The sequence below is a fragment of the Hemitrygon akajei genome, chromosome 8 (assembly GCF_048418815.1).
Source record: "Hemitrygon akajei chromosome 8, sHemAka1.3, whole genome shotgun sequence".
NCBI classification, from domain to species: Eukaryota; Metazoa; Chordata; class Chondrichthyes; order Myliobatiformes; family Dasyatidae; genus Hemitrygon; species Hemitrygon akajei.
Genome location: NC_133131.1, coordinates 94,559,711 through 94,585,600, shown reverse-complemented (window position 1 = coordinate 94,585,600; position 25,890 = coordinate 94,559,711). Strand labels below are relative to the sequence as shown.

The window sequence follows — 25,890 nt, the reverse complement described above, 5'->3', positions numbered from 1 at the left end:
GAACAGCCTTCCTATGGAGTAATAGGTTTCACAAATCCACCTAGAATCACCAAAAACTAGAACACAGAAAGGTGATGTGTATTCAATTCTAATTATATAGTAAAGAGTTATAGAAATTGTATACTGTCCTTCAATAAGTTCGTTTTCCAATAAGAAGTGTCAGCAATCTTGTTGACATGTTTATGGTTTCTAACTACCCCATGGGATGCAGAATAATTTTACTCTCTACTAAATCTTGAAGGAAAATCCTTATGCTTAATTGCTATAGTTTTGACACTTTCCAGAAAAATATAATTTAAAATGTTCCAGCATTTTTAATTATGATTGTGTATTTGGCCTCTTTGCAACTACATTCACAGAGGCTAAAAAGAAATGGGAATAGGGTGGTCTCGTGGGAATACGATGGTGAAATTCAGCACACAATTGAATTTCCACCAGATTTCTCTCACCCCAACTTCACCAGCTGACAAATTAACCCAGGAAACTTTTTGTTTTCCTGAAGACTGTCTGAAACAAATGTTAGACTGTAAAGATCTGAAATGTGGGGTCCACTTGTGGAAACCGTAACACACGATAGCCTGGAAAATGGACACAAAATGCAAGTTTCAGTGAAGATCTGCCTGGGAAATTGCATTGGCCTGCATGAAAAGTCATTCACAAACTGCCAGTACATCAGTGAAAGAGCAATTCTTTGTATTAAATCTGGAGGCCGAGGCAGTCCCATGTACACCTTTGATTTTCCCAATGCTGTGGGTTATCCTCAAGTGGCGTTAAGTTGGACATTACAGAATCCCTCTACTGATTCTGTTTACATATTTCATTGTTTCAGTAAAACAGCAAGCCTAATTAGAAAGCCCACCCACCCCAGACATTCTCTCTTCTCCCCTCTTCCATCAGGCAGAAGATACAAAAGCCTGAAAGTATGTACCACCAGCTTCTATGCCACTGTTATAAGATTATTAAATGGCTCCCTAGTACAATAAGCTGGAATCTTGACTTCACAATCTACCTCATTATGATCTTGCATTTTATTGTTTACCTGCACTACTCTTGCTCTGCAGCTGCTACACTTAATTCTACATTGTTATTGTTTTAACTTGTTCTACCTCAATGCACTGTGTAATGATTTGATCTGTATGAACAACTTGCAAGACAAGCTTTTTACTGTACCTCAGTATATGTGACAATAATAAACCAATATGATACCAATACAATTTTGTCATCTTAAATCTGCAAGTACAGACAAAAGAGACAACAGATGCTGGAATCTAAAGACAAAGAAAGCAAACTGCTGGAAGAATTCATCCGGTCAGACCCAGCATCTGTGGGGGAAATGGAGAGCCAATGTTTGAGGTCATGACCTTTCGTATGGACTGGATTGCAGATGGAGAGACTCAGCCTGAAACTGTCTGAAAAACTGCAAATGCTGTATATCTGAAATAAAAACAGTAAGTTCTGAGATAATTATATCTGTGGAGACAGTTAACCCTCCATCAGAATTGGGTCACCCTGATGTTGCTGTTCAATAGGAAAGGAGGTGAAGGTGAAAGTTTTGCTGAATGAGGCAACGATCATCTTTTTGACAGCTGACCATTGCTGTTTTACAGGTTCAGTTTGGTGTGTAAAAGCACATGCTTGGCTACTGGTGCAAGTCTGAAATGGAATGAAATTGAACACTCCACCTGCAAAGGTAACATCACTCTAATACAGGGGTTCCCCACCCTTTCTTATGCCATGGACTCCTAGCATTAACCAAGGGGTCTGTGGACCACAGGTTTGGAACCCCTGCTCTAATGTTAGTCAATGATTATGCTCATTATAAACAGTAGCCTGAGGGAGAAAAGGGAGATCCCCTGAAAGAGATAGGTTCTCTATACTTACACTAACAAATCCCTTCATTAATTTTAAAGCCTCAGTTTGATCATCTTTCAATCTTCTAAATGCAAGAGCGTCAAGCCAATTATATGATATCTGTTTGACATTGCTCTTCCTTTTTGAATTTGTACTGCAGTCCTTCAAGGCTTAGAAGCATTTCCTAAGATTCACTTTGAATGAAGTGAAGTGTTACTTCTTCATTTTTGCATTGAGAAGATAGCCAATTTCTACTATCCTTTCTGATTGCTTTTTACTTGCTCAATAGCTTCCAAATATGTGCAACGTATCTTCAACCACCTTTTCTCCCCTATATAATTCCTGATCTCCCACCATTAAGAAAATAATACAATTATCTCTCTCAGGTCCAAGGTGAAATGACTGCACATTCCATGCAATGATCTGTATTTCCCAAAACTTTGAAGACACAACATTACAACACAATCCATTGGAAGGTGAAATTTGAATGAAAAATCAATATAAAAGAAAGCTTGGGGATTATCATATCAATTGAAAAGATTGTGATTTTCATTCCAGGTTGTTGCATATAAATACACTCCTCCACTAATGAATTCTTTCTTCTTTCCTCCTGGTAACCTGCTGTCATAATAGAGCTTACAAAAAAAGCATCTATTTCATGAGTCTATTATTTGCACGTGAATAACATGGCCGTCTGACTGTTTACAGTTAGGATCTCAATGCAGAGCCTACTATTCAGGGAAGACAGTGGCATCAAATGCTTGATCTGACAGTGGGTTTGATGGATTTTGTTAAAGCAGTTTTGATGATACTTCTCCGTGGCTTTTTAGGTGTCTTCTGTAGGCAGTCCATGACCAGACTTCACTGGCTACAGTGGTTACCTACCCTACCGAATACAGGGTACCGCTGTATTTCATGAAGTCTGTTTTACTTTGAGGCCTTCATCTTCAGGCATTATTTTCCTTAGATGACAAAAGGCATTATGGAGCACTGAACGTGATGAGTATTTCATCATAAGTGCCTGGCTTTGCTGGGAGGTGGCATCTCTGAACCCATGGTTCTATCAGTGGTGGGTCAGGCTGGGTTGCAACTTCTCCTCAGCAGGTGGGGAGCAATCTAGTCCACCAGTCACGTTTCCTGCCACTCTCTCCGTATTCTCACTCCTGGTTAAACAACTCCCTCCTATTCCTATCCACATTCTTAGACACACTTCTGATCTCAGTCCTGCTCATGCTAACCATTTATAAGAAATCTTAATACATGTTTGCATTTATGAATTATTTTTGTCTTCCTTGGACTGCTACCAACTAAAATTTGACAACCTTTCCCTAGTTATTTGTATTTTTCTGCTTTTCTTCTGTCTGTATGAAGAAACTGTGGTACAAATGCTGGCAGGCTTCAGTTGCTTTGGCCTTCACCCAAATGAGTTGAGGATGCAGTTAACTTGTGCCTTCATTACATTCTTCAACATTTGAAGTAGCAATCTCAGGATTGCTGCCTGTGCCATGTGCTAACGAATGCAAGAATAGCATGATCAGGCATATTAACGTGTGGCTGAGAGACTGGTGTAGGGGGCAGGGCTTTGGGTTCCTGGATCATTGGGGCCTCTTCTGGGGAGGTACCAACCATACAAAAATAAGGAAAGTGCAAGACTAAATTATATTCCAAATAAGAAAGTATTTTTGAATGGAAGTAGGACACTACCTTGGCTGATAAGTGAAGTCAGTGCCAAAGTAAAAGCAAATGAGAGGGCATACAAGGAAGCCAAAGCTAGTGGGAAGATGAAGGGTTGGGAAGCTTTCAAAAGCTTGCAGAAGGAAACTAAGAATGTCATTAGGAAGGAAAAGATGAATTTATGAAAGGAAGCTGGTGACTAATATCAAAGAAGATACTAGAAGTTTTTTTAAGTATATAAAGGGTAAAAGGGAGTTGAGGGTAGATAAAGGACCAATGGAAAATGACACTGGAAATATTGTAATGAGAGATGCAGAGATGGCAGAGGAACTGAATGCGTATTTTGCATCAGTATTCATAGTGGAAGAAATCTGCAGTATACCCGACATTCAAGTGTGTCAGGAAAGTGAAGTATGTGCTGTGAAAATTACAACTGAGAAGGTGCTCAAAGCCAGCGTGGTTTCCTGAAAGGAAAATCCTGCATGACAAACCTACTGCAAATTTTAAAGGAAATTACAAGCAGGGTAGACAAAGGAGATGTAGTAGATGTGGTGTACTTAGATTTTCAAGAAGCCTTTGACGAAGTGCCACACATGATGGCTACCATTGGGATCTGAATGTCCAAGGATATACAGTGTATTGGAAAGATAGGTTAGTAGGCAGAGGGAGTGGTGTGGCCTTGTGTATAAGAAATAATATTAATTCATTAGAAAGGGATGACATAGGATCGGAGGGTGTAGAGCCTCTATGGGTTGGGTTAAGAAATGGCAAAGGTAAAAGGACCCTAAAGGCAGTTGTATACAGGCCTCCAAACAGCAGCTGGAAAGTGGATTACAAATTATAGCAGGGGATAGAAAAGGTGTGTCAGAAGGGCAATGTCATGATAATCATTGGGGATTTTAACATGAAAGTGATTTGGGAAAATCAGGGTCAGTATTGGACCTCAAGAAAGAGATTTGTAGAATGTCTAAGGGATGGCTTTTTAGAACAGATTGATGTTGAGTCCACTAAGGGATCTGCTGTTCTGTATTGGGTGTTGTGCAATGATCTGGAGATGATAAGAGAGTTTAAGATTAAAGAACCCTCGGGGAACAGTGATCACAATATGATCGAGTTCACTTTGAAATTTGAGAAGGAGAAACTAAATTCCAATGTGTTGGTATTTCAGTGGAATACAGGAAATTACAATGGCATGAAAGGGGAACTGGAAAGGGACACTAGCAGGAAGGACAGCAGAGCAGCAAATCAGTTTAGCAAGATAAGAGCCCATGGAATTACAGGGAAGTTACTAGCATGGGTGCAGCATTGCTGATTGGCAGAAAACAGAGAGTGGGAATAAAGGGACCCTATTCTGGCTGGCTGCCAGTCACCACTGGAGTTCCATAGGGGTCGGTGTTGGGACCGCTGCTTTTTACGATGTATGCCAATGATTTGCACAATGGGATTAATGGATTTGTGGATAAATTTGCTGATGATACATAGATAGGTGGAGGAGCAGGTAGTGTTGACGAAACAGAGACCCTGCAGAGAGATTTAGATCGTTTAGGGGAATGGGCAAAGAAGTGGCAAATGAAATACAATGTTGGAAAGTGTATGGTCATGCACTTTGGTGGAAGAAATAAACGGGCAGACTATTATTTAGATGGGGAGAGAATTCAAAATGCAGAGATGCAAAGGGACTTGTGAGTCCTTGTGCAGGATACCCTAAAGGTTAACCTCCAGGTTGAGTCAGTGGTGCAGAAAGCGAATGCAATGTTGGCATTCATTTAGAGAGGTATAGAATATAAGGGTAAGGATGTGATGTTGAGGCTCTATAAGGCACTCATGAGACCTCACTTGGAGTATTGTGTGCAATTTTGGGCTCCTTATTTTAGAAAGGATATAGTGACATTGGAGAGGGTTCAGAGAAGATTGACAAGAATGATTCCAGGAATGAAAGGATTACCATATGAGAAATGTCTGGCAGCTCTTGGGCTATATTCCTTGGATTTCAGGAGAATGAGGGGGGATCTCATAGAAACATTCCAAATGTTAAAAGGCCTGAACAGATTAGATATGGCAAAGTTATTTCCCATGGTAGAGGAGTCTTGGACAAGAGGGCACAACTTCAGGATTGAAGGACATCCATTTGGAACAGAGATGCGAAGAAATTACTTTAGTCAGAGGGTGGTAAATCTGTGGAATTTGTTGCCATGAGAGGCTGTGGAGGCCAAGGCATTAGGAGTATTTAAGGCAGAGATAGATAGGTTCTTGATTAGCCATCAAAGGGTGTGGGGAGAAGGCAGAGGAGTGGGGATGACTGGAAGAATTGGATCAGCCCATGATTGAATGGCAGAGCAGACTTGATAGGCTGAATAGCCTACTTCTGTTCATATATCTTATGGTCTTATGGTTTTATTTGGACTATCTCAATATCTTTGTGAGGATCTTGTTTGTGGATTTTAGCTTCACCTTCAACTTTATTGTTCTGGACTTGCTCCACAGCAAGCTAGCCCCGACAGCTGTACCCTACAGTATCTGTCAATGGATTATGAACTTCCTGACAGGAAGGAAGCAAAATGTAAGGCTGGGCTCCTATTTGTCCAATCCAATGTCTGTAAACACAGGCTCTCCCCAGGGTTGTGTTCTTTCACCCCTCCTGTTCTCACTTTATTCAAATGACTGTACCTCCTCAGACAAATCCATTAAAATCATTAAGTTCATGGATAACAGGACCATAGTTGGTCTCATCTCTAATAGTAATGTGACTTGTTATCAAAGAGAGGTAAACCATCTTGCAGCATGGTGTGCTTGAACCAACTGGGAGCTGAAAGCTATCAGGACAGTGGAAACGAGGATTGACTTTCACTGACAACCCCCTACCTCCTCCACCTTGGAAATTAATAGGCAGACTGGTTGAGTCATTCAAATTCATGGGACTACCATTACCAATGCATTGAACTGGGACGAACACATTACACTCATTACTAGAAAAACCCATCAGAGGTTGTTCTTCCTGAACCAATTTAGGACATTTAGCATCTCAGGGCGTAGCCTGATGAGTTTTCTCTCCGCATCATTGAGAGTGTTGTGACCACCTCTATCACCATTTACTTTCCCGCCACCCAATCCAGATTGTAACGAGTGGTCCACTCAGCGAAGATGATCATTGGCTGTCAGCTACCAACATGAAAAGACCTATTCATCGCGAGAGCAAAGAAAAGAGCTGAAAAAATTACTGCTGACTCCGCCCACCCTAACAGTCACCTATTCACCAAATTTCCATCAGAGAGACGCTACAAGTCCATCACCACCAGGACTACATATCATCTCCAAAGCTTCTCTCCTGTAGCTATCCAGCTTCTCAACTAAATTCACTCAGGTGTAATACCATAACTGTCCCTGCACAACATCCGTTGAAAGCTCTTTCCTGCTCTCCTTGTCCTGTTGATAATTATTGAGTCTGTTTAGTTCACATTTATTTAAATTTGATTATTGATGTTTGCGCATGTGAGCGTTCTGCTAATTGTTGATTGCTCATGGTTGTTTGCACTGTTGTCTTGTAAATTGTTGATTGCTATTGTGTTGTCTGTTATGGTATTATCTTTTTATATGGTGTTTTATGTTTGGTACCAAACCATAATCAATTCTGATATGTTTCACATACTGGCAATAAAGTGATTCTCATTTTGATTCTTGTTTAAGTTGTTTATAAAAGTGTAAACTGGACAGGGGTTTATCTTTAGGAACATGGTGATCAATGTGTTCTTACCACTAGAGAAGAAAATACCAGAGTTTATGCCACAGTCTGTTTGTTACTCTCTCTTATTCTGACTCCTCTCTATTTCTTAGCAAAATCTGACAACCATAGTTTATAAGAAAGCACAACTTGATTTTTTAAAAATTTGTGCTGCACTAAAATAATTTAGAATTACAAATAAACATATGAAACACACAGTGCCTATAAAAAGTATTCAACTCCCCCTGGAAGCTTTACAACATTGAATCACAGTGGATTTAATTTAGCTTTTTTGACATGGATCAACAGAAAAAGACTCTTTTGTGTCAAAGTGAAAATATATTTCTGCAAAGTGATCTAAATTAATTACAAATATAAAATAATTGATTACAAAAGTATTCACCCCCTTCAAGTCAATATTTAGTAGATGCACCTTTGGGGGCAATTACAGCCTTGAGTCTGAGTGGATAGGTCTCTATCAGCTTTGCATATTTTTCCTTATTCTTCTTTATAAAACTGCTCAAGCTCTGTCAGATTGCATGGGGATCATGAGTGAACAGCCGTTTTCAAGTCCATCCACAAGTTCTTAATTGGATTGAGGTCTGGCCACTCCAGGACATTAACTTTGATGTTTTTAAGCCATTCCTGTGTAGCTTTGGCTTTATGCCTGGGGTCATTGTCTTGCTGGGAAACAAATCTTCACCCAAGTCACTGTTCTCCTGCAGACTGCATCTAGTATTCCTCCAGGATTTCCCTGTATTTTGCTGCATTTGTTTTACCCTCTACCTTCACAAGCCTTCCAGGGCCTGCTGCAGTGAAGCATCCCCACAGTATGAGGCAGTACATGTTCATGCATTACAGTAGGGATGGTGTGCAGTGTTTGGGACTTGGCGCTTTTTCTGTTGATCAGTGTAAAAAAAAAAGCCAAATTAAATCCACTGTGATTCAATGTTGTAAAACAATAAAAAATGAAAACTTCCAGGGTGGGGGTACATTTTATAGGCACTATATATGTGCAGCATTCATATTTGACATATTTGAACATGAATCTATATAGGCTCCCAGTCTCATCTAATTTAGTAGTGAACAAAATTTGCCTCCCTTGCCATGTGGTTGATTATAAAATGTTAGTTATAGGTATCTGATTGGCCTCTTGGTAGGTAGAGAAATAGCTAGGAATGGACTTATTTCAATCTAGAAATTAATAATCTCTTTATTTTGAATTTTAATCTTTATAGGGATGGGTAAATAGTACATTATTGGATCTTGTTGCAGAGCTTTGTTTAATGGACAATAAATTAGCTAAAGCTTCCTTTAACTTTAAAGGAAAATTTTATTGTAATTTCACTTTCAAAATAACCACTGATACTTACCTCTAGATCACAATATAGCTACTCTGCCAGTGCTATTAGGGCACAGTTTAATCTTCAAATGCTGAGGATGCAGATCGAAGACCCTAACCTAAATATCAGCTAAGAGATTACATAATCTTTAACTGTGGACCAGCGACATCTACCTCAAAATAGCCTACAACAAAATTACAAACAAGAGGAAATCTGTAGATGCTGGAAATTCAAGCAACACACACAAAAAGCTGGTGGAACGCAGCAGGCCAGGCAGCATCTATAGGAAGAAGTACAGTCAATGTTTTGGACTGAGACCCTTCATCAGGACTCAGTCGAAGTGTCTTGGACGAAGGGTCTCGGCCCGAAATGTCGACTGTACTTCTTCCTATAGATGCTGCCTGGCCTGCTGCATTCCACCAGCATTTTGTGTGTGTTACAACAAAATTAATTCATCTTGTTCACTTTCCAGAATTTGAAGAGCTAGTCTAAATAGGAAAGACTATGTATAAATAGAACACAGCTTTGACCATGTTCGGAAAGGCATGTTTAACAGAAAAACTAAATACAAAACCACTTGAGCATATGTATTCTATATAATTAACGATTATTGTGTTTTGGGGAGGGGCTTGAGTGGAGGTGTGAGGAAGTGTAATCTATCCATTGCATCAGTTATTTTTGCTCTCAGCAAAATTTATTTTCAAAGAAATTACTGGAAGTGTTTGCTTAGAAGTGGTGAAACATTCCCATTCTTTAAATTCATATGAATTATTTTCTGGCATATTTCCTGATTGTGTCTGCACTATTCTGCCAGTCCATTAATCTATTAGCATTTAACACTCATTCCCAGCTGCCTCTAGGAAGGGGGTGGTCAACTAGCTTTTTGACTAGTGTTCCATCACACCACACAATTGTTGCTTGTAGATGATGAGAGGGCTTTGAGGTGTTAGAAGGTGATTTTTTTCCCTACAAAAATAGTTCAAATCCCTTCTCCTTAGCCAAAATATATACAGCTGGTCCTGATAAATTGCTGATATCCAGAATACTGATGGTATGGATAGTAATTCAGTCCATTATCATTGAAAAGTGGTTAGAATCTCTCTTGTTGCAATGTTCACTGCCTGGTAATTTGAGCACACATATTTGGATTTGATCCATTGATTAATCAGTGTCTGCTCCAGTTATTTCAAAGCGACTGTTTTGGCCAATGTGTTCATAACTCTGGAATCGTCCTACAGCATTGGGGTCACCAATGTCTTTCTTCGCAAATAAAACGAAATGAAAAGTTTTATGTTTAAGAAACACTGTAACAACTCATTTATTGTATTCCAAAACCTGAACAGAAAGTGCAGTAAACGAACTTCGCGTAATTACTCATGTCAGACCAGCCTCTTAAACTGGACCCCAACTCAATGTTGGTGGTTGTGAATTATGTACATTTCCACCAAATACTTTACCCTGCACAGGCGTATAACATCGCAGTGTATTGACGTAGCTCACTTACAAACTTTTACATACTATATAACCTGAAATGCATCATGTAAACAAAAAGAATGTTTAATCAAACAATATATTTACAATATTACTCAAATGTTACTGAAATATATATTTCATCCATTTGTGACGAGATAGATGAAACAGAGATATGGACAGGATATGGCTGACATCAGGATCTGGAAACTACTAATTCCTTCTGAAGTCCAACATCAAGCAACTGTACACCCACTGGAATAAAGGAGAACAGGGACTTGGAATTGTCAAGGCCACAGTCCTGGAAGAAATGCAAAGCATCCGTAAGTTTGTCAGGAAGATGGCCCTTAAGAACAATCTGCTAGGAGAATACTTCAGACAGCAGGCAGGGCACACGGAAATGAAAGAAGGTGAAGCAGAGCCAGAGGACCAGAGGCCATGGCAGGATAAGCCACTGCACGGGATGTACCGTCACCAGATATCAGAGGTCGCTGACAATGGTAGGGCTGAAGGTCAGCACAGAGGCACATTAGCACGTAGAAGCAGGGGTCTATCACACCAGTCAAGATCCAAGATGCACACTGTGCAAGGAATCAATTGAAACCATTCAATACATAGTGGCAGGGTGCAAGATGCAGGCAGGGACAGCACGTGCAGAACGGCACCACCAAATTGCAGGAATTGTGTACAGGAACATCTGCACTGAGTATGGATTGGACACTCCCAAGTTCAAATGGAAAACACCCAAGAAGGTAGTGGAGGATGGCGGAGCTAAGACTTCCAAATACAGACTGATATGCAGGTACTGGCCAACCCACCAGACATACTGTTACTGGACAAGGAACAGAAGAAAGCAACAGTAATAGAGGTGGCAATCCTGAATGACAGTAACATCAGGAAGAAAGAATATGAGAAGCTGGAGAAATACGAGGGCTTAAAAGAGCAGATAGAAAGGATGTGGATGGTTAAAGCCAGAGTAATCCCAGTGGTGATAGGAGCACATGGAGCTGTGACACCTGGACTGGGAGAGTGGCTCCAACAAATCCCAGGAACAACACCTGAGACCTTGGTCTAGAAGAGTGCACAGCTTGGAATGGCAAGGATACTGCACCGAACCCTCAAGCTCCCAGGCCTCTGGTAGCGGACCCGAGATTGAGGGAAAAATACAAATATACACCACCCACAAGGGGTGAGAAATAGATATATGGTATATACACAGTATACTATATAATACAACTACTATATACATATACACAGCATAGTAAATTTTAAATTGCCTCATTCTGGTCTGAAGATTTTGCTGCTGTGGAGGATTTCTTACTCTTGTGGGATAACATCTTTCTTGAGAATGTCTGCTTGACAGGTGAGACTTGTGGCCATGAAACAATCTCAAGTTCTGGGGCCTCCTCTGTGGCGGATGTAGGAGTTGTAGGAAGTGGTTCTTATAGTTCTGGACATCTTTCTTCTGGACGTGTTGACATCCCAAACAGTGCATGACAAGCTTCACTCAGCGATGTGGGTCATAATGTGTAGGTACAGTGTCTGACAGTAGAATTTCTTTTACCTTTTTGAAAACCATCTCACACTGCTTTGTCCATTGCCATCTCTTCCTGATTGGCAGTAATGAGTTCAAGGGGCGAAGAACAATAGGCAGGTTTTTAGCAGTAATCTGTAATAGTGACAAATCCTAAAAAGGACCACAACTGTGACACATTTTTTGCCTTGGGGCATTGACTACTCTTTGAATTTTCTCAGCACACTTGTGTAAATCTTGCACATCAATAGTGTTACATAATAAGCGATGCTTGGTTAAAAAATTCACACTTGTTGTGTCATGCTCTGACAGTATTAACCTTATTAACACTGTCTGGAGATTTTGGAGATGTTCTTTGTCATCCTTACTGGTAACAGTGATGTCATCCAGGTAACACTGAACACCTGGGCAGCCTTGCAGCACCTGGTCAATTGCTTTCTGCCAGAGTGCGGGTGCAGTTGCTACTCCAGAAGTAACTCTATTCTAGCAATAAAGCCCTTTGTGAGTGCTCATGGTGAGAAATACTTTGGACTCTCTTTCCATCTCTATCTGTAGGTAGGCCTCAGCCAAGTACACTTTGATGAAGTGTCTTCTTCCAGAAAGGTTTGCAAAGATATCCTTTATCCTGGACAGAGGGTATTGATCTACTTTCAGTTTTGGGTTGATTGTGACATTTAAATCACCACAGATCCTGACAAACCCATTCTTCTTGGCCACTGGGACCCAGGTGTTGCCCATGAGCTCCAGTCAACCTGGGAAAGAATTCCTTCAGATTCCATGTGGTCTAGCTCACTGGATACTTTATCATGGGGTGGAATAAGGAACCGGACAGGGTTTGCAAAACTTGGATGTGGCATTGTCAATTAATACTATTTTACCCTTCATATGTTTGAGTTTTTAGATGCCTACCTTGAACACTGCTGTGATATCATCCAGTACCTTTCTTAATTCACTTTCAGTTGACTCTGTTGCATTTGATGTGCATGCAAATGGTGGATGGATTTCCAATGAAGTTGTAGTTGTCTCAGCCATTCATGACCCCACAATGCTGGCCCTCCTGCTCTTACCACATACAAGCTCAACGTGGCTTGCTGGTTGTTCTATTTCACTGTTACAAATGCCATTCCCACAGGAGTTACCTTTTCTCCAGTACATGTTCTTAGTTGGTTATCTGCAGGCTTCAGTTCAGTAATACCATTCAAATGCATTTTGCGGAATTATTGAAACAGCCAAGTCAGTGTCCAATTTCATTGTAATTAATTTGCCATTAACTTCTGGTCTATACTGCTTGTCTATTATTAGTTTTCACAATGTAAATCTCAAGGCTACCCAGTCCTGTTCCACTCTCATCATTATCAGATTTTTCACCAACTGCATGCAAATTAGTGTTCATTTTGAAACTGCAACTTGACTTTTTATTTTTTTCTTTTCCCTGTGCAGCCCATTTATTTTTGTCCTACTTTGTGGTATTTTCTGTAAGTTTCACTTTTGAATCTGCATTAGTCTGGTGTATGTGAGCCCCTGCCATAAAGGTAACACAATTTTTTCGGCCCGGCTGGTTTATGTTTAAAAACTGCAATTTTGTTCATGCTATCTTTCCTTCCTGACTGCAACTCGATTGCATCTCGATCTGCTTTTTCCATTGATACAGCAATTTAAACTGCTCTGGTAAATGTAAGTTGTGCTTCAGTGAGGAGCCATTTTTGAATGCTTTCTTGCAATATTCCACAAACTGAACAATCTCTCAGTACATCATTAAGCCCATCACTGAACAGACAAAACTCAGACAACTTCTTCAATTCAGCCATGCAAACTGAAATGGATCTCCCTGCCTTTTGATTAAAGTGTTCTGCAATCAAAAATGGCTTTGCTTATACATATTCTTGCATTACTTTCACAACATCTGCAAAGCTTAGCTCGACTGATTTGGTTGAAGTAGACAAACTTCCAAACAAACTGTATGCTTTCCCACCGATTATAGGCAGTAAAACAGGAAGATGCTTCTCATTGGCTATATCATTTGCTTCAAAATACTATTCAATTTGTTCTGTACACATGACCCAGTTATCTTCTGTGTAATTGAACGCTCTATCTTTCCAATGTATACTGCCATTTTGGCGATTTTTAAATTAGGATTAATATTGCCTGGTATTCATTACTTATGAACCCATGAATTTTGTCCATTTTCAAAAATGTGCTGCACCTTTTTTTAACTCAAATGTGTCATTGCACTTTTTTAAACTCAAACAAGTAGGTAGTCATCTCAGGCTCATTTTAAAAATGCCTTTTTAAAAATGCCCTGTATGTTTTGTAACTCCAAAAATTAACTGAAAATAAACCACAAAGCTGGGATAATTTGTGTACGTTAGTTTTCAATTTACTGTGGTGAGGCACATACGTATATCATGGCGATATAATGACGTACACTATTCACATACTTTTACATTTAACCCGTAATGCATTATGTAAACAATAAAGAATGCTTAATTAAATAATATATTTACAATATTTCTCAAATATTACTGAAATAGTAACTACACAACAGTAACATAAGGGATAAAACATTCCATAATCATCATAAACATCTCTTTTCATTGTTGTAATGAACAAGGAGAACCCAAACGCAGGACACAGGCACGGAGATTGAGTTAGGATGCAGGCGTGGGCATAAGCGTTGAACAGCAAACAGGAGGGAGTGCAGGAAAACCGAAGGCAGGCAGAACTTATCTTGACACGGAGCGTAGAAAGGGAAGAGGCAGACAAAACTTTACTTAGCACGGAGAGACGGAGTTACACAGGTAAACCTCGGTACTGGAGTAAACTTGGAATCATTATCTTGACTCAGAGAGACAGAGTTTCACAGGTAAACCTCAGAACTGGAGTTGAACTTAGAAAACTTATCTTGACTCGGAGAGACTGAGTTGCACAGGTAAATCTCAGTACTAAAGCAGAACTTAGAACACACAATCCTAAGCGGCCAGGAAACGTTAATCACCACGCTGGCAAAACCAACGATCTGGCAACTAGTGGGTGCAAAGCTGGCGTTCTTATGCTGCAGGTCTTGATGAAAACCAGGTGTGCTGCCAGCAAAGGAAATTAGGAGAAAATGGGGAATTAATGGTTGAAACTGTGGCACAATCACAGGGAATTAGGAGAAAATGGGGAATTAACTGTCAGGACTGTGACATTCATAGGTATACTGAAAGATGGTGATGAAATGACTAAAGATGACTGAGCTTGAATGTATCTTCTGTAGCAATATGTTGGGACCATGATACTTGAGCTCCTTTGTGCCAGGTTTATTTCTAGCCAGTAGAAAAATTTCCCCTAGATTCTCGATGACTTTGGTTTTATCAGGTCTCTTTCATGCCAAACCTAGTTAACTACTCCCTTGTCGTTCGAGAAAGCTAATCTTGGATTACTTCAGGAATTTAGTTGCTATGAGCTCCAATGCAGTAAGAGTCTTGCCTAACCTTAAGTGAGCATTGTAAATGTTGTTTCATAACACTATAGATAATAATTCCCACCACAAGGGTAAGGATTGAAACAGGACTGCTGTGGTTCAAATTAACCAGACTTAATTTGCCTAGCATTTTGCATTACAGAGAGGTATGACCAAGTTTCTACATGTATATCTCAATGTTAATATGATGGATGTGATGGGACTTTCCAACAGGCAGTGCACCTGATCTGTAGAATAGGCTTTCAATATTAGGCTTTGTTCTCGGGCCCCACAGTTTTTACTGTGTCCAGTAAAAGCTGTGCTCTCAGCTGTATCTTGATCTAATGTGCAGCAAACCAAGTTATATGAAGGCTGATTTCTATGACGGTGGAAAACTCAGGAGGAGATAAAGATTGATCATTTGTTTGCTATTTCTAGCTGAAAACTGCTTTGTTGTTCTGCTTTTGACTTCTGCATTCCCATGACAGACTCCACCATAATTGAGAACACACCCGTCTCCTCCCATCGGTTGCTTAATTTTATGCTAAATGATGGATGTTGCAGAACAACAAAGCTTTGATCTGCTCTGTTGGTACACTGCTTAGCACGCATTTAGTTCTTTGGCGCTGCATTTTTATCAAGTTAGTACCTCAGTTCAGATTTGTGTGATGCTGCTTATGGCATGCTTTTCTACATTTTGGATTCAACCAAAGTTGTTCCCCTGACTTAATGTTTATGGTTGAGCGAGGGATAAACTCGGTTGCAAGGTTGCATATAATTGTGTAGTGGTATTCTGTAGCATCGAAAGTGTAGACATCTCATGGATACTCAGTTATGAGCTGCTAGATCTATTTTAAAGCTAATACAGAATTATCTAGCTCACTTGGTAGTTAGTGCCAATAAGTTACTCCCAGTGATAGACATTCATGCTGTCCATCAAGAGCACACTGTATTCTTCTACACTTCTTCTTCTTCTTCTTCTTCTTCTTCTTCTTCTTCTTCTTCTTCTTCTTCTTCTTCTTCTTCTTCTTCTTCTTCTTCTTCTTCTTCTTCTTCTTCTGTTATTCAACATAATAGAAACTTACATGAGGAATGTTTAACAGAAGATTTCCTTGCCAGTGCTTAACCTGATGCCAGATGAATTCTCAGTGCTGCTTACATATCATGAGTAAACTATTTCAGACTATTTAACTAACTGAATGTACTGTAAACTTAATTTCCCAGCTGCCATCCTTGTATCATGGATCAATAATTCCAGTAACATAATCATCACTCTACTACCCTTTCAATGTTGTAATTTTAATTTTAATCACAACATTTAAGTTTGCGGCAAGGAGATAGATAAAATGAAGTAAAACACAAATTAGACAGGCTTAAACATATTATCCTGTAAATACACCTACAAGATGTTAGGGAAAAAAGTGTAAGATATGAGTGAATTTTGAGTCACAGATATCTGACTCCACAGGGAAGTGAAAAAGTCCATTACTTTCTGTTGTCATTTGCGCTTTTATTGCATGCTGAGAGGAATAAATTGATTCAATGCCACATGTATTGTGGGGTCTTCTTTATATGTTATAACATTATCTAGGTGCATTTGCAGGAAAAGGATATCCCACAGATTAGCTGTCAGATTACCTTCCAATTAAAAATGAAGTAAACTACAAATTAGTTAAATTCCTATTGCGCTTATAGGAAGTAGAATATATATTCTAAATATTTTATCAAAATTGAACTAAATTTAGCAAATTACTTTATAAATGCAACTTTGTGACAATATATAGGCTTAACAGTTTTAGAATGCTTTACACAATTTAATCAAAATCCAGCTAAAGTACAATGTGCATAGAATGATATAGAACAATACAGGCCTTCAACCCATGATGTCGTGTCGACCTTTTAACCTACTTTAAGATTAATCTAACCCTCCCTCCCACACACTGTAGCTCTACAGTTTTCTATCATCTATGTTCCTGCTTAAGAGCGTCTTAAATGTCCCAAATCTACACTCAGAGTCCACTTTATTCCGCACCTCCTGTATGTAATAAAGTGGCCACTGAGTATATCTCCCTGGCAGTGCACTCCATGCACCCATCTCTACTGAATGCTATTTTTCACTGTTCCAACTTCTGATATATTACTGATTTATGTCATTATAGCTATAAACACCCCTCACTCCAGAACATAAATATAGTATCACTCAAGGCACTATGTTTGGCTTCACCCAAAGGACTCCCAATAAGCAGGAGACAGAGAAATTGCAGATGCTAGAATTTGGAATGAAAAACAATCTGCGAGAACAACCCAGTGGATCAGACAGCATCTGTGGAGGAAAAGGGATGGTCAACATTTCGGGTGCAGGTCTCAACCCAAAACATTAACTGTCACTTACCCCCACAGATGCTACTTGACCTGATGAGTTCTCACTGCAACTCCTTTGCTCACAATATACAGGTTCTATTGAAATTTGACTTTTACTTATATGTATATTTCTAATAATGAGTGTACTTCCCAGTGTTTATCAGCAAACAATTAAAATAAATAAGATATCTGCGTACGTTACTGCAAATCTTTCTTGCATTGACTCCCAAGGCCTAATTGTGACCAACGATGGTTTTCTGATTGTCATGGGCAGACAAGTTAAAAATCAGGCTACAATAGTCCAGGCTGTAGGAATCCTACTGTATTCCCATTGAGTGCAGAAACTGGTGTATTTCCCTTACGTGTCACACCAAAACTTAGAAGATGGACTTTTTAACATACCCACATTTCCAATATTTACAGTACTGTTAATACATGCAAAATATCTGACTCTTTGTTCTGTGTAAATGTAAGTGAAGAAACATTGATATTTATTATCCCTGTTAAAATTACATTTAAATTATGGTGGCATTTACCAAACAGATTATATTTCAATTTTGATGCACTAAAAAGTAGCTTGCTTTCTGCAATTATATTATTTTACAGGCTGATTGACAAATCTACTAACTGAGCCAAAGAGAGAAATTCCCCTGCTTTTGATCTTGTCAACAATGACATTAATGGGGCAAATAATTATTGTTCACCGGTATAATACAGATGTGGCCCTGGTCACTCTTTAGCAATAACATAACTTTTCAGCTGCTCAGGGTAGCAGTGCTAAGCATTAATGTGGAAGCCGTCAGGCATTAACCAAGTTACCATAACAGCTCCAGTAATTAGACTTAAAGTGGCTTTGACTTCTGAAATAGCTATGGAGAATGGATTAAAAAGAGAGATTATGGGATCTACACACATAACAGAATTCTAATCTGTGTCTATACGAACGGATGAAGGGCAGCTTGACAACACCATATAATCAGGTCAATTGCTCATCCATCAATGTTTTGCACGGAAGAAGTAATGTAATGATAATGAGGGTAATGTAGCTGTTTTCAGTCAGAAAACAGGACAGAAATCTGTCACATAAGACTAAAGCAGATGGAAACTTAATTCCAATTTTCAAATGAAGGTAAACCTTGTGAGATCCCATGCCAGCAATAAGCTTCTAGGTATTTGATGGTTAACACTGGCTTCTCTAGCCAATAGATGACACGCATATCCATCCAAGGGGCTCTGTAGCTGCCCAGCCTTTCCTGCTCCATAAGATAGTTAGTCAGCTTGTCTTCACCTTGGATTGAGTGGTCAGCAAAGGAGAAGCATAGGTATAAGGAGAAGAAACTACCAATTTTGTAGTTTTAAAAAAAATTGTGAAATCTTATTTCCTTTTATTAGACTCTTTACTGGCATGTAAAGGAGCAAAATTTATATGGTAGGAACAGGGGTTGATCTGCCAGGTTACTATAACAAGAATACGTTCATCAGTGTAAAGTGCCAAGTGGGAGTACCTCATGCAAGCTGGAATAATTTACCATTTGGGAGGCAACTTTCTAAGACTGAGAATTATGATATTACATATTTGGCTCCATTCCTCTCTTCTACTGGTTCCATTGGCTGCATCAGTATGCTCCACCCTCTTTAGTTGAAACGTTGTACTTCAAACAGCAATGGCTCTGTGACTCAGATGAACTATACACCATATTTGCACTTAATAGATCTGTCGATGGTTGCATTACCACAATGACGAATTTGCTGATAGGATAGATGATCGATACTCTACTTTGGAGCCTTCTAATTAAGGCCATGAAAAGTGCAAGCAACATACAGGGATCCATATCCAGAGGAAAAGGGCACAAAAGCACCTTCTAGGCCATGTTCTCTTCTCACAGCTGCCACCAGGAAGGAGGTACAGGAGCCTTGGGCCCCAATCCACCAGGTTCGAGAAAGGTTATTAACCTTCAATCATCGGGCTCCTGAACTGATTGCACAAACACCTACGGACTCACTTTCAAAGATTCTACAACTCACGCTCTCAGTATTTATCTATCTAGCTAGCTATTTTATTTACTTATTTTATTTAGAGATACAGCATTGGATAGGAACTTGTGACCCCTCAAGGCCACACTGCCAGCAATCCCCAATTTTAACCCAAGCCTAATCGTAGGACAATTTATAATGAACAATTAAACTACAAATGGATACTGTATGTCTTTGAACTGTGGGAAAAAACTGCAGCAGCTAGAGAAAGCCCACACATTCCACGGGGAGGACATACGAACTTCTTATAGAGGATGCTGGGACTGAACGCCAAACTCCAATGACTCAATCTGTAATAGTGTCGTTCTAACTGCTACACTACCGTGGTATTAATTCATTTATCTATCTCTTTGTTTATTTATTTACCCAGCTTGCCTTCTTTTGCAGATTGGTTGTTTGCACATCAGTCTTAGTGTGTAGATTTTCATTGAATATATTTCTTTGATCTGCTGTGCATGTCTGCAGGAAAATGAATCTCAAGATAACATATACATACTTTAATAATACATTTACTGTGAACTTGAAAACCAGGAAGGTAATGTAAAATTTACTGAGAACTTGTAATGTTCTATGCATGTCAATTATCCATGTGAGAAAAGCACCAATAAAAAAACTTGAGAAACAACAGATTCCAATTTACTAGCATTTGGAGAATCAGTATAGATGAAACAGACCTGGTTCTTTGGGAAATGACTCCAGAGATCTGACATAAATCTCTAAAATTGTTCAGGGGAAATGGATTGATATATATCTAGAAATTAAATTACATGAGTAATTTCTTTTTCTCGGCCTTATACAATTGAAGATTATTTCTTTACTGGAGTATAACATGTAATAACCTTTAATGAATTGTTTTGCATTATTCATAAAATCTGATTGGAAACTTTCTCTCATTATTTACCCTTGCAATTGCCAATTTCCAGGTGAGGGACACATGGGATGATGCCAATTCCCATGTTAGCAACATTGCAGAGAAACCAGGAGCACGTTGTCGAGGTGTATTTATCATCAGGCCCGTGACCAATGAGCTTCTATCCCAGCCTCAGAAGAGAACGTCAAGCCAATACGTTTTTGGCTGTGAAAGTGTGCAGCACTTGGTCTGTTTCACCTGAGGCTTCGAACACAACTAAAGTTTTATGTTGTTGGCTATCAACCAAAACAGTCATTGGCATCAGGTTGCTGCAGAACCCTAGCACACTCTGATCCTTGCGTTGGAATTTCCAGGCAATTACTTCAACATGTCTGAGGTACATCAGGAGGCATTATTTAATGATTGGTAACTAATTAATTAATTTTGGTTCTTTTCAGTACAGTAATGAAGATGTCAAATATTCCATGTTTGAGTGAGTGTAACAGATAGTTTTGACATATTCAAAGGGAACTAGCTCTATTGCTATGAGGAAAAATGGAAAACAGGGATACACAGGAAGGGTAGATGAGGGAATAAAAATGACAGACAGCTAGCAATTAATCAAAGACACCTGTTTCTGTATTGTACACTTAAGTAATGAGCCCTGGGTGCAAGATGTAGCCTTGGTTTTCCCAGAGCTATGTTTTTTTTTACTCAGCACAGGAACACTCGCTAATTAACAAATAAATTCAGTTATGGATAATTTAGCTATTTTGTTCATCATTGAATTGTAGCGATATCATGCTCAAACAGATTGTGAAAGTTGTTCTATCTGTTCCACCAAAGTTGTGGGAATGTTGTTAAAATGTCTTCCTAAATTTGATGGGCAATTCTGCTGATTTTTAAAAAAATAATTATCTCAATCCTGCAGAATTTTCTGTGTAGTTCAGAATTTTGAAGGTGGGACAGCATTTTCTCATTTTGACATGTCCCTGTCAATACTTTTATTTCTAATTCAAGTTTCTGTAATTCATGTTTTCCCCTTTTAATTATGTATTGCATCGTACTGCTGCCACAAAGACAACAAATTTCACAACTTACAGTATACCAGTGATATTAAACCTGATTCTGATTTGGCATTTTTTATCCATAGAAAAAGACTATGTCAACCCTAAATATGCCTTTCATTGTCAGGAGATGTAGAGGAGGATTGACCCAAATGCTGAGCAGCAGAGATGATTTATCAGTGAGTAATAACTTTAATAATAAACTTCAAAATAACAAGACAGTAGGGGCCACAAAACAAAGAGAATAGATACTTAACAGGATAAGGCAACATAGTAATTGAAGGCTAGGAGCAACTGTTTGAGGCTGGCTAGGTTGATGTGTGAACAAAGCACTGTGGATGAGAGTTGGGTTTAAATAGACTGCAGGTGATGAGTTGGAAATGAATGGCAGATGACTCCTGTTAACTGGGTGGAGGCTGGGAGTTACCTGCCTGTGCAGTCCTGACATTCATAATTTTATAAACTTCTATCTGGTCACCTCTCAGCCTCAGATGCTCTAGTGAAAGCAGTCCAAATTTGTCCAACATATCCTTAAACAAAACATATTCTAATCCTGGTGAACATCTTAAACACAAGAAAGTCTGGTGACGCTGGAAATCTAAAGCAACACACACAAAATACTGTAGGAACTCAGCAGGTTAAGCAACTTCTAAGGAACTGAATAGATAGTTGACATTTCAGGCCAAGACCCTTCTTCAGGAACATCTACTTTGCCCTTTCCAAAGCCTCTACATTTTTCCTAGAGTGTGGGGAGCAGAACTGTAAATTTGGCCCAACTGAAGTTTTATAGAGCTGCAATATGATTTCTCAACTTTTATACTCAGCACTCCAACCAATGAAGTCAAGCATGCATCTTCTTTACCACCCTATTGTCCTGTGGGGGCATGGCTTATTCTGCCCATTGAAAACTGCTTCCGCCGTGATTGGTTAGTTTAGAAACTACAGCCATTTTCCCATTGCTTAGACACCTGGTGTCCAGTTTCAAATATCCCAAGTATAAAATATATCAAAGAGGTTTGTTCTCTCTTCCTTTATTTAAAGCAAGCACATAGCCACTGGGAAGGTATGCTCTGTGCACACTTTTAGCTAGTATGTTTGTTGAATGCTTAACGTTGTAATTTCTGTAACTTGCGGGACATAAACGTTTGGTCAAAATTTTACTGTTAGTAAATAAATGATTAATATACTTGCTCTCAATCAGTGTTTTCTGTCTCACTTGCCCTACCCTCGAACCAGATCAACGTTACACCATTACACTTGTGTTGCCATTTTCAGGGAGCCTTGGACATGCACCCCAAGGTCCCTCTGCACACGCTTCTAAGTGTCCTGGCATTTATAATTCAGATCACCATGCTCGTCACTGACAGTGCCAAGATTTACAGGGAAGAAGTCTAAATGGGAATACTGAAAATAAAACTTTAGAAACATGTTGCACTTCATGGCTTTGTATACTTGAAGCATGTTGTCAACCTGCTGCACATAGTTTGGTGCTCTGTAGTTGCAAAGAAAATTTTCAACAACATCCTTGAAAGCCTCCAATCGATTTTCTTCAGTCCCACTGGAAGTTCTTCGAATTGCTTTGTCATTGATGACCTGTTTGATTTGTGGACCAACAAAAATACCTTGCTAACTCTTGACATCAGCTATTCTGGGAATCATCTGCCTCCAATATTGAAATCCTTCACCTTCCTTGTTCATTGCTTTCACAAAATTTTTCATAAGCCCAAGTTTTATATGAAGAGAAGGCAAAAATAGCTTTGCTGGGACCACAGTGGCTCATGCGCCATACCTTTCTGCCCTGGAAACAACTGCTTACAGAATGTCCAGTCCTTTTTAATGTAATGAGATTCTTTAGAATGGCTGTCCCATTCGCAAATGAAACAACAGTACTTGGTTTAGAATAACAGTAAACAGAATAACAAAAGAATAACAGTAATTAGTTTTTGGATAATTTTCCATATATATAATCTCCTAATGAACCTTAAGCTTTTAAACCTTAACCTCCCACTTCCCCCACTCTACCTCCCCCCTCCCCCCTCTACACTATATGTGTAGTTCAGTATAATTTAGCACACTGATCACATGATATCTTAAAATGGTAATGTCTTCCCTGAAGCTTAAGGAATTTAGGTGGAAATTTTTAAATACAAGCAATGTATTCATCAAAAAGATCTTTCATGAAAACCCAGTCCACTTCCAAAGGAACCCCTCAGTACTCTCTTGGACAAAGGCCAGAATGAAAATTATGACCCAGAATGTTTAAGACATTTGGCAAATACACCTGTGACATAATAAAATGTAAATCTTTTGGTTTTCTAAGGAGATTTTCAATGTAATTTGAGAAACTAAACATTGAAAAAATATGTAAACACTATAATTGTGATGTTATTTATAAACTAATGGATGTTGACAGTTTCATACCCAGTTATTATTAATCTATGCTGAGGCACACACTACGCACGAATTATTTTAATTCAATTGTATGACTAATTTTAAAGTAAGAATATGATTTGTATTATTTCGGTAAATGAGAACATCACGTTTATCATCTTCCAGTAAGATAACAGCACGCTTGGTTGCAGTGGCTTGTCTGGATCCAGACAAAGGTGTAATTGTTTGTCCTTTTACGATCACAGGACTGTGCGGGATATTAAGAACATCAGGTACTGTAGACCTAACCCACAAGCAACTTGCCCGACAGCAGTGGAGCTGCACTTGTTGAACCCTGTATTTCAGCTTGCTTCTGTCACCCAGGGAAGAAAGCTTCGGAGCTGGGGTGCAGTCTAACAAATGGATCTCATTGCAATTGCAATACCCCATCGGACAGTGACAATGTAGAACATTGTGAGTCTGATTCACTGGTTCATTAGTGAGACCGATGCCTGGGGAGCTGCAAGGTCATGGTCGTCACGTGGACCAGACCCTAATGGCTCGGGGTTGCCTTTTGCAACCACCAGGGAAGGAGATGCCAGAGCTTGCTGTACTCCGCAGGATTCCATGCTGGGTTGGGGGCTGGCCCCACCCGTTGGTGCTGATCGCCAGTATTCGCTTGGTGGAAGATAAGCTGGATTGTATTTGCTTGTGGCTGCACTTACTTGAGATGAGTAACTGCTATGGGCTTGTTCTCGCAGAAACATGGCTCCAAGACAACATCCATGCACCATCAATCTACAGATGATGACACTCTGGTCTTGGGCTATAGTTTTTTTTTGTAACTGCATGTTTTCTGCTATCTTAATTATATATGCTATAGGTGCTGTGTGCTGTGTGTGATAGTTGATACTGTGTTTTGCACCTTGGACCCAGAGGAACAGTTTTTGTTTGGCTGTATTCATGTATGTGGTTTAATGATGATTAAACTTGAACTTGAATTTGAACTTGACCTCTCTAACTAAGCCATTGCAAAAGGTTCAATATGCACAGCAATGCCTTTAATAAAGGTAGCTGATAGTCATTCAGTAGTATTGGCAAAACAAATCATCCAGATTTTGTGAATAGTATTGATTTACTGAAAACCAAAGTACTGGAAATTGATCACTAAGAATTAGTGAGAGCATGAAAAATAACTTGTACTTCAGTAATCACTGCAAGAACTTAAGAACAGAGTCTAACCTCAAATAGAACTAAAATAGTTACCTTAAGCTCCAGAAAATATAGGAAATAATAAAGGTACCACAGCTCAAATAAACAGTTCCAGGCAAAGAAGAAAATAAATTAACTTTTATATGGAAAACCTCTCAACAACAGGAGAGCTAAATGCTAAGTGGGTAATAATTTATTTTCACGAGTCCAGTCACTGGTCTTGCACAGTCAATGTTTTCGAGATGTGTTTTGAGAGTCATAAAGTTAAACTGTATGAAAGCAGATAATTTGGCCTATTGAGTCCATGACAACCAGAGGGCTCTGAACCGAAATGCCATCTTCCTGCCATCTTCTTTACCTGTTTGGTGATGCAAGTGCTCAACTAAGCACCTCCTACTGCTGTCAGTACCTCCGTCACTCTCTTTTGCAGTGTGCTCACACTGTGAAAAATGTCCCATTCAGGTTACATCTTACCTCTTACCCTAAATCTATGCCCTCTAGTTTTCTCTACCTCTGATATGCAAAAAAGTTTCCTGCAGTTCATTCTATCTGTAACCCTCATAATTTTATATGTCTCAATCATGTCCCCTCTTAATACTCCCCGCCTCCCACCGCCCCAAGAAAAAGATCTGGCCTGTCCAGTTTATCATCATAACTGAACTATTTCATCCCAGGTAACATCCTGTTGTATCTCCTTTTCACCAGAGATAAATTTTTCAGGAGATATATCAGGAGAATTATTTTTCAAAAGTGTCATGAGAAACTTATGTACTCTAGAATAGAGCAGGTTTTTCAGTTTAGATCTCATCCACAAACTATTGAGTTGATTTTAGCTTTCAAACAAAAGAGATTTGGCATTGCTATCATCCTGTCCATCTGATGCATTCAGTGAGAATCCACCCTGCCTCAACTTACCTGCTGCTGAAACCACCACCTGCGCCTTTGTTACCTCTGCATTTGACTA

General features: G+C 39.3%; 1 long non-coding RNA gene across 2 annotated transcripts; it reads left to right on the top strand.

Annotated features, from left to right (window-relative positions):
• Window positions 1-1,248: 1,248 nt before the first annotated feature.
• On the top strand, window positions 1,249-24,705 carry LOC140731447 (uncharacterized). Of its 2 annotated transcripts, none has more exons than XR_012099831.1 (4): window positions 1,249-1,448; window positions 1,608-1,690; window positions 20,351-20,674; window positions 23,981-24,705. It is a non-coding gene; the product is annotated as an uncharacterized lncRNA (long non-coding RNA). The 2 variants fall into 2 exon arrangements; XR_012099832.1 differs by lacking the exon at window positions 23,981-24,705 and adding an exon at window positions 21,431-22,499.
• Window positions 24,706-25,890: the final 1,185 nt, after the last annotated feature.